Consider the following 10,501-nt stretch of genomic DNA (forward strand, 5'->3'; position numbering starts at 1 on the left):
ACACGCGCTCGCACGCACAAAGAACAACAGTTTTAGTCTTATATTTCTCGACTGCAGAACACGCTAATCCTGTCTGGGCGAGATCTTGTCATGCTACAAATTAGACCCCCTTACTAAACCAAACTTGCAGACTAGTGACTGGATGCCTCAAATCTACGCCATTAACAATCTTTACATATTGCCCCTCCCTTTACCTGAAGAAATGGCAACATCATGAAAGAAAGAACAAAACTTCTTGAACCTGGCCAGCAACTGTCTGCGCGAGTATCACAGTCGTTATAATAACTATCCTTCCAACCCTTTGCGGAAAAGGCCCGGGTTCCAATTCTATCAATGACGCAAGGAGGAACTAACATAGACTTTTTTTTTTCGGTCCAGTAAAACAGGCAAGTCGAACTGAGAACACGTGTAATTTATGGACATAATACACACGGGCATATAAGATAGCCCTTGAGTGGTTTAATATGATAGTTTTATGGTCAGCAATCAGCTCCGCGTCGTCTCTTTCTAATTTATTTTATAATTTATTAAGATTTTTTAGTGCTCGCAAAAGTTTTCTGTAATTATCATAATTTTAATTTTTCTCCCAAACAGAAATGTCTGAATCCGAAATTGGATCAACGGATTCGCCGAACCCAGTATTTCTCATCAACGAATCCTCGCGAACTCCCTACAGTTTAGTTTCAGTTATAGCAAAATATTGTTTAAAGACTGTTTTATATAATAGACTAATTGTATCCTCGAAAGCGATTTGGAAAATGGACGAGTGGAAGATTTAAATTTCCTAGTTTTAACTTCCTTATTAAACCAATCTCCTAAGATGTTGCATGTATGAAACAGCACTTAAGTACCCATAAAGAAATGAATTCCCATAGCACATTTCAATGTAGATAAAGAATACTGGCTTAACTTCTTTCGGCAATCACGACTCCGGATGTAAAACAAAATAAAAAAAAAAAAAAAACCACTGAACCCTGTATGATAGGCAACACAGCACGTAATCTAACAATGGCTGTAATGAATTTAATGATTGTGACCCATGCGGGACTCGTACTTCTTTCGCGATCGTTACTGCCATTTAAACACTACATTAAGTTCTACTTTTCAATTGTATCTTCAAGAAAAAAAAAAAAAAAAAAACAATCCATCGTACATAGTGTGCATATTTTTCGGTTATGTGGTGCGAAATTGTTAATCTCATATTTTACAAATAAGAAACAATATGGTACACTACCGTGTTTTTGTTTAACTGATTACTCGTTTAATTTCCTTGGTTCGAAATTTTAATAATTAATAATGATTAAAGTATTTACAGATTAAAAAAAAAAATAAAATAAGAAAACCTAATACAAGCGGTGATACTTAAATTTGATGAATAAATTTCTTTGTTGAATGAGTCTTAACTGATTTCGAGGATATTTCAGTACTTATTATTATTATTATTATTATTATTATTATAATTAGCCATATGGTGCAAGGAAGCCTGAGGCTTTTGCTGCACCAGCCAAAAAAAAAAAAAAAACAAAAATTCTGAGTTACCCCTGAGAGAGAGAGAGAGAGAGAGAGAGAGAGAGAGAGGAGGGGGGGGGGGGGGTCAGAAATAGAAGGGAATCACCAAGAAAGAGAAGAATGATGATATGCAGCTCAGGACCCTGGGTGTACCAAGCCCATACTCACCAGATGTGAGCCCCTGGGGGTAATTTATCATTGCTTTACGTTATATAAATTTGTGTCCAATACTTTGTTTCAAATGCACCCTGGGACAAGAAAGGTTGTTAGTCTGTGTAGAGGTGAAACTGTAAATAATTCGGTACCTCCCCCACAACCACTCCAAACTAGTCGTATGGCCCCGTGACTCTTCTGGAACCCGGTGATGATGTCCCTGAAGTATGGCACGTATATTTCTTATTCATTTTTATGGCTTTTTGATTTGTTAATTGTAGATGTAGTGCATTGTACATTATGTCTATAAATTCTGTGATTTGACTGCTTGTTGTACAAAAAACCCGAGTTTCCGATAGAAAAAAACCATACTACCTTCTCCTGAAACCGACTAACTCAGTCCTGTTAAGAAAAAGGCCCATAAAAATACACATTTTATAACATTCCTTGCGTCATTAACGGGATTTGAACTTAGGTCTTCTCCACCTGGGGTGGAAGAGGGGGTGATTATATCAACTGTGTTACTCACGAGGATTGGCTTATAATACTTTTTATTACACATTCCGAGTATTTTAGCCAGGTCTTATTTAGGGGGGAGGGATTCAGCCCTCTAATCCCAGCAACGATAGGTGTCCCAAAATTTAGTTATATGTATTAAAGTTTCCTTATATATTGGGTGGGGGGGGCACAAAATTGATCACCTCCGAACCATTAGAGTGCTTAAATAGGCTATAATTTTAGTTGCCTGATGGATTAAACCGACTTTTGCAGGCCTCTGAGGAACTATGACATTATTTCTATAGCACATTGCTTTCAGAACAATGGACTTAACGAACTTTGTTGAACAACCCATTCGTAATTTGTACCACGCCAAATGTAATAAATCATGATATCCAGACTGAAATAAAATTTATTAGAAATTCTTGAATTTTTGAAAAATTCAGGAATAAAAAGTGTCTTCCTCATAATTTTATAGATTACTTAGGTACGTAAATAGTTGAATAAATTTCCCAGGAGGTGTAAATTTCTTTGAGGAAAACGAGGTGAGGGTAGGAACAATAGCGAGCAACAAGTTGATTTGGGGATGGACGGCTTCTAATGGTATCTAACCTGTTGAGAAGCGTGATGAAATATTTTGTTCACGCTTCACAATAGACACACCCCACGGGAGAGGACTGAGAGAGCTTACGCACTCTCCCCCGCCAAGAACATTTTGTTTTATGTTATATAATTGCACTGTCATATAACACTTGTAAAAGCTGCTAATGAGGAAACACATGAGTATCCCCCCCCTCCTCAAATTTGTGGGGACACCACCATATGTAACAATTAGGCAGAGTTTTGATGTCTGAGTCTATTTAAGTCAAGCAATACGTTTAATTAATGATACCTAAATATTAGGAATGTGTTTCTCTATACCCAGAATGCTCAAATATACTAGAGCATTCTGGGTGCAGTGAAACATACCGAGATTTGCTAATACCACTGGTGAAAGTGCACTAACATCAGTGGAAGTCAAACAGTAAATTATTATCCGTATTAAAGTAATTAGCACCGACGAAAAGGAAACATTCGATTAACTACGAGCCTACGTGACAGTTCGGATATGAACTCTGTGAATAGTCGGGAGAAAAAAAAATAATAAAAAAGCTTCCCGGAAAATAAAAGGCAGAAATGCTTTATCAGTTATTATATAATTAGGAATTAGAGACAGTTATGCTAATGTGAAGAAAGCTTGGAAACTGATTTGATTTTCAACGTTTTTTCAGGTGATTCATAAGCTCAAAGATATCAGGTAATATTTTTTATTCGTGGGAGTTGGTGTTTAATTTAAGTGGTACTGTTGGCATGTCAGATTTATTTTAATCAATTTATCAGATTTAATGATTAAACCAGCTGGCATAGTTAAATGCGTATGTACTTTGCTACTCTAAAATGTACTGCTCTCAAATGCAGTGTAAAGGGGCGTAGCCAGGTGGGCAGGAGCAGCAGTGCGTAGCACACGCTTCTTGATTAGACTGGGTTCGAGCCAGTGACCACCAAATACAGAGGATGCAGCAAGGTCAGGGAGTGACCACCGCATTTCCCCGGAGCAATATGGCCTTAGTTGCTAATGATCCTAAAAACCAAATAACAACAGCAGTGTAAAGGCAATTGGAGTTAATTTGGTATTAAATGACGCATAATAACTGTACATGTGTAACGCCACAAATTTGAAAGGGAAGTAGCGAGTGAGCGTTTAAAAAAATGTTTGCCAAAATTAGAAATTACAGTGATATAAGTTCTTAAAGCCATCACGTAGGGTCTATGTTCGGATTTAACACGATGGCCACTACGTTGTATACAAATAAATCTGATGCATTTATGTTCCAAGAATTCTTTAAGGAAACTGGTGTAATTAACAGAGGCCTCTTCGACCAATAAAACTCTGGTAGGAAACTTCCGGAATACAAAGGTGATGCTAATCTTTGTTATTGTTGTGTGTGTGTATTAAGCGCCCAAGGCAGCTAAGCCATGCGACATTAGTGTATTCTGCCTATTGTTTTCGTGGTAGATTTTTCCATCGGTTTGCTGGACGTAAAACATGAATTTGCAGAAGTTATAAAATGCAACGTTCGCTCGGGCCACGGTGTGAAAAAATTTAAACAAAAATGAGAAATTCCTCCCACTTGGATTAGATTCTGACCAAGCCCTTTCCACAAAGTGAAGAAAGACAATAGTCGCGACCTGTGCTAGGCAGTAGGCCATTACTCATTGTTTGTGGTTGTAAAGATTTCGTTCGTCATGATTTGCCATCCGTGTCCTCAGGCTCGGTTGAATTTGTTGTTAAATTTTAGTTGGTGTGTGGAGCTTGTTTTTGACAAAATTAATTATCAGAGTCTGCGAGCTCTTCGTTAATTACTGGGTGGTTCGTAAAGAATTGAACAATTTCACATGTTCATGAAAAGCTAGCATGAACATGACAGTAAATTCTCAAAAACCAAACGAAGCATAAATTGTATTTTTCCTGTCTTTTATATATTTTTTTAAATCCTTGCAGAAAATGTAATTTACATAATTTTCACAAGAGGAAAGAAGGTTGTTGAAATGGCTTTTCGGGGAAAAAAGAAGCATTTTGTCATCCAGTTCGCATAGACAAATTCAGTAATTAGTATACAGTATGACTTTCGAACACTACAAAATAGGAGCGAATAATATAAATTGTTAACCAAAATTAACAACTCGAGCCAGGCTATTGCGCTTCATAGACTTGAATAGGCTGCACATATGGTCCGAAAAATGACAGCTAAAATTTAATACTGTACTTCTAAATGTAAGGTTTTGGGAAACAGAAATCCTAGTCACATACTAGGGTGGGTGAGATAAAATTGATTCAAGACGAAAAAGACAGTTCTTATGATTCAATCTGGCACGATTCCATGTAGTGCAAACAGGAGGCTCGTAAGGCACATAATGTCCTGTTCATGATCGAATGAACTTTGCCTAGGGAGAAGGATTTCGTTGTTTTTCTATACAAGACGATGGTTACATTGTATTTGGAATATTGTATTCAGGTCTGGAGACACCTAAAAATAGATATACTGTAGAACTTGTGGCGATTTTTCAGAGAAAGGCAGTCGGATTGGTGATGGTAATTCAGACTGAATGAAGGAGACAGTCATTCGGCAAGACAGTATGCTCTTTTTTAACAGTACAGCCAAGTATGGGTTCAATGATAGATTCCGGCAAGATTTCCGAAACGTTATCTAATTTTATAGTACATTTGATCAATAAGTCTAAATAAACTGACAAGCCTTAGCTTCCGCAAAATTCCACTGATATATTTATTTTTCCAATACGACGATGCACCGTGTCATTCCCATTTGGACGTGCAAGAATATAACTCTACTTCACTAATGAGTAGGATTACACTGGGCGATCCTGGGACCTGAAGCAATGTAATATTCGTGAACTAAAACGCAGGATCGCTGAAGCAGTGGCAGCAATTATCAGAGATACACTAAGCAAACTCTAGGAAAAAACTGAACTATCCGAACGACTTCGGCCGTGCGACCTTTAAAGAATGTTATGTAATTTTCTAATTTCTTTTAGAAATTATAAAATTTTTTCTACCAGAAAAAATTAACAAGTTGCCGAAATGAAAGTTTTGTTCCAAAACAAATAGTTTGTGGGGAAAAAATATTTAATTGATGACATTGTTCGCGTAAATAAAATAAAATAAAAATTAAAAGATTAGGCCTAATTACTGGAGTTGTTTTAACTTCTAAAAAGTTTACTTGAAGGGCGATTTTGAAGTAAGCCTTATGAACTTTCAAAGAGTAACAAAAAAAAAAACCCCGAAACATTACTATAAATGGTTATTTATAGTAATGGTTTCGAAACATTACTATAAATATAGAAAACTTTTTACTGTTCACAGTAAGCTGTAAGTACCATTCGTAGCTACATCAGACGTGAAAATTTAGATGCTGTACTGTATACTAATAACGTAGGTCAGAAAAATTGTTAGTGCTAAATATGCTTCAGTGATATTTTCTTCTTGAGACATCAACATGAGTGTTTGATACAATGACTCATTATTTCACGACGTTTCCGTCACGCCTCTCACTTAATGGTGATTCACCCTATAATTTAACGGCCTTCAGGAAGTACATTACCTTCTAGTCTCCATTGGAAAATTACTGTACCGAAAATTCAATTATCCTTTAATTTTAATCGCTAGATGGCAGCACTTCCAGGACTCGGTTTTTATTGTTCTGAAAAATTAATGTTTTTAATGGGCAAATGCAATAAAATGAGAAATAAGTAAATGTGTAACCTACTATATGATATAAAATTTAACATCTGAGTAAGCCCCATTTTGGTAGCAGTTCCATTGCTATACACTAAGTGGCCACTTTATTAGTTACATGTGCCCTTTTTACGAAAAGAAGTAACAATAATAGCATCACGTATTTGTAAATGCGATAATAAGCTGGTGGGGTGCTGTATGTGCGCAATTCAGTAAGAGACGAAAAAGTTAAGTGACTTTAAACGTGGCATAGTGCATAACGCACTGGTGTGAGTACCTCGGAAAAATGCAACCCTACTGGGGTTGCATTTTTCTGGGGTTGCCATCGGAAAAATGCAACCCTACACGTACGACTGTGTCTTGGATGTATCTAGATTGGTTTGATAACCATATAGCATCCAGCCAAAAGCGACCGGGTAGTCGGAAACTGCTCATCGATGCGAGAGAGCTAACGGAGGCTGAAAAGACTTGTGGGTAACAGAAAGGCTGGAATAACAACTCGGTACAAGATTAGTAAACAAAGAGGAATTTCAGAACAGACAAATAACCGCCCCTCTTCACGGATGGGACATCACAGTCGAACCAGGCCACTCCTGTCAGCAAAGGGAAGGTATAGCTATAATGGGTTCTGCACCAACAGCTAGACAATGAAGGACTGGAAAAACGTTGCCTGGTCAGATGAATCCCAGTTCCTCTTGTTCACTCCGATCGGGAACAGAATACGATGAAAACAGCATGAATCCATGGACCCATCCTGCCAGGTGTCAACAATACAGGCTGACAGCGGCGGTGTAATGATGTGGGGGAGTATTTTCGGGTTATGCAGCGGAGCTCTTTGATTCCATTGGAATAACATTTGGATGGCACAGGTTATCTGTAAATTGTTTCCAATCAGTCTCATCCTTTCGTGGCTGCTCTGCACCCGCCTGTGAACGGATTCTTCCAAAACGACAGTGTGCTATGTCACAAGCCTAGAATTGTAAACAATTGGTTCTAGGAACGTGAGATTGAACTCGGCCTACTGTGGTGGCCTCCCCATTCACCACATCTCAATCAATTTGAGCACGTGTGAGATGAAGTGAAATGAACTATTCAGAAAAGAGATCCGCAATAATCTAATTTGAAAAACTGAGCGAAAAATTGACTCAACATGGACCAGAATTCCTAAGGCAAGCTTTTGACACTTCGTCGAATATCCATGCCATGGAGAATCCAATCTGTTCTGAAGACTAAATATATTCGCTTTTAGGTAGGTACATAATAACGAGTATTAATAAGACTGAATGATGCAAGGAAGCGGAATTTTCTTGTGTCAGCCAAAATAAAATAAAATGAAACAGAATATGCATGATATTTCCAGAAGGAAACATTCAGTTGCACTTTGAACTTAGCCAGAATCCGCAGCCTCTGCCACGCCAACAAGCAACTTATTCCAGTGTTCGACAACTGGCTGTCCGTAGGTGAACCTCGTGAGAAACAAATCTCTGTCATTGACTAATATTTTATATTTGCAACTCCTGGTTGTCGCCTCGCGTATGAAGAAGAATGGATCTTTCGTATTCATTTTATTCAACCCATTCAGCACCTCAATTTGATCTTCCTTTAGTAAACCTTTGCAGATCTTCTTTCCACAAAAGAAGAAAGAAGAAAAAAGAAGAAAGAAGATCTTTGCAGATCTTCTTTCTTCTAAGCTGTTCTTCCTATGTGCATCGATTTACACCCATCACTAATCTGCTCGCCCTTTTCTAAACCATCTCCAGAAATTCATATTTATTTATTATTATTATATATATTTTTTAGAGGGTTCCAGACCTAAATGTAACATTTAAAAATGCGTCTAACCGTCGTCTTGTACAGAAGAATGACTTCCTTTTCTTTACTAGCAAATACCCTATAAATCATGGAAAGGATACCATGTGTCTTCCTGTTTAACTGCATGAAAAATTTCATATAAAACTGAATCAGTACTCCTCAGTCTTTTTCCTTTCGAACTACTTTTAACTCTTTTCCCTGTAGTTTATGCATCACTTCAGGATTTCTTTTCCTTAAATGCATAACCTTACATTTAAAAATATTAATTTTAGTTGCCCATATTTCGAATCATATATGCAACCAATCCATCTTTTTGAAGCAATATGGCCTGCTTCGAATTGTTAATCGCCTTTCCCACCTTCAAATAATCAAACTGCTCTTCTTACATTTAATAGCAGTTATATGTGGCCGAGTTATTTTTTTTATATATTAGCAAACTTGTGCTCTTTTAATAGTTTTTGATGTTAGTCGCAGTTGAAACTGCTTTTAAAATACCACGTCAGCGCGTTAATTCATCAAACAGCTTTTGCTGTGTGTGCGAATTAAATATCGTTCCTATTAAAGAAAGCACAAGAAATTTATTTTTGGTTTAATAGGGGCTTTAATACGAGCATACTTCAAAAAAGTTTGAGCATTTTTAGGCAGCAGCAACAGAACAGAGAAATATAAAATATTGACTGAGAATTCATTACACAACTATCAAAATCTCAGTTACAATGTATCCCTAAAAATACACTTCTAACATTCCCATTTAGACTTTTTTTTTCTATTGAACACGTTAGCGATGAATATGGCGAATATGAATATGATGAATGTTTTCATTAAGAGATTGCTACCATTGAGAAACGATACCAAGTAAGGTTGAAGCCCACTATGCTGGCAGATAATTACAGGATTCCTTTATCATTACAAAAGAAAGAAAATTTTTAAAAAATGTCTACATTTTTAACCAGTTTTAAATTGCAATAAGCGTAAATCTGTGGGCGTTAGGTAATATCTGACTTAGTTTGGATTCAGCTAATTAAAATCTACACAATATCATATTTCGAGAGAGAAAAATAAATCAAAAGATCAAAAGAAAGATAAATCAAAAAATTTGCTCACATGTTTTTCAATTATCACCGCACCACTGTAGATGAACTAATATCATTACTTTGAAAAATGATGAAGCTTTCTCATTCTGAGAATTTAATTTGCATCCTGTATTTAAAGTTTCCAGAAATATTAAACTTCTTAAAATGTTTTAATCACATTGACTAAATCTTTAGTTTCATATTTTGTTGGACCATTGTTCAATGATAACGACTAAGTTCCAGGCAGTTTCTTAAAACGTCGTTATTACATTTAAAAGGAGAAATTTAAGCATAATTTCTGGAAACAAGATTTATTAGTTAGTTTTTCTATATCCGGTGAACAGCCCTTCTCGACCCTGTCTCCCTCCTCTTTCAACGGAAATGATATACCTCTGTACCTGTTAGCCTCTTTGACTATTATTCGTCTCTCTCTCTCTTCCTCCCTCCCTACCTATAATAAAAACAAACGTTTCGGATTTGTTTTCATTGAATTCAGAAAGTCGTATTATAGAAATTCCGATTAAAAAAAATGATTTGACATTTTCAACAAACCAGTTGCAACATAGTGTTTCGAAACCGGGGAAATATATTGTAGAAAAATGCGTTTCCGAATGCATTTTATTAGCTCTGATACCTTTTATATGGAAAACTGATATATGATTTTTAGATATTTATATCCAGAAAAGGTTTTTTTTCACATTTTTTTTTCGCTTATATCTTCAACATATTACTACTTAAATAGCATGAATACACAGTATAATTTATTTATTAAATTTTCATTAAAAAATTCCCGTTACTTTTATTATAAATAAATTCGTGGAGGATTCTAAACCCTATTTTTGTATCTCTTAAATTATGTGCATAATTTTAAATGCCTATGAATATAAATAAGAAGAAATTATATGAATTATTTTGCATCTTGTTTCAGACATCAGTCGAAATAATACCATATGGAACTTAACGTTAAAAACTTGTAGTAGTTTTCTATAAAGAAAATGGTTTTATAACCCTTGAGTTTTCAAAAGTCCCAAGATAACCTTTCTTTCCTTGTCGTACTACTTTCAGTGGCAGGATTCAATTTCTGCTATTGGTTTAAGTTAGGAAATCCTTCCTGGAAAGACTGGAGTAACTGTTGTAAGGTATTTTCGACATCCTAGTTAAT

This window comes from Mastigoproctus giganteus, chromosome 1, assembly GCF_048544385.1.
Source record: "Mastigoproctus giganteus isolate SK-2022 chromosome 1, ASM4854438v1, whole genome shotgun sequence".
Classification (NCBI taxonomy): domain Eukaryota; kingdom Metazoa; phylum Arthropoda; class Arachnida; order Uropygi; family Thelyphonidae; genus Mastigoproctus; species Mastigoproctus giganteus.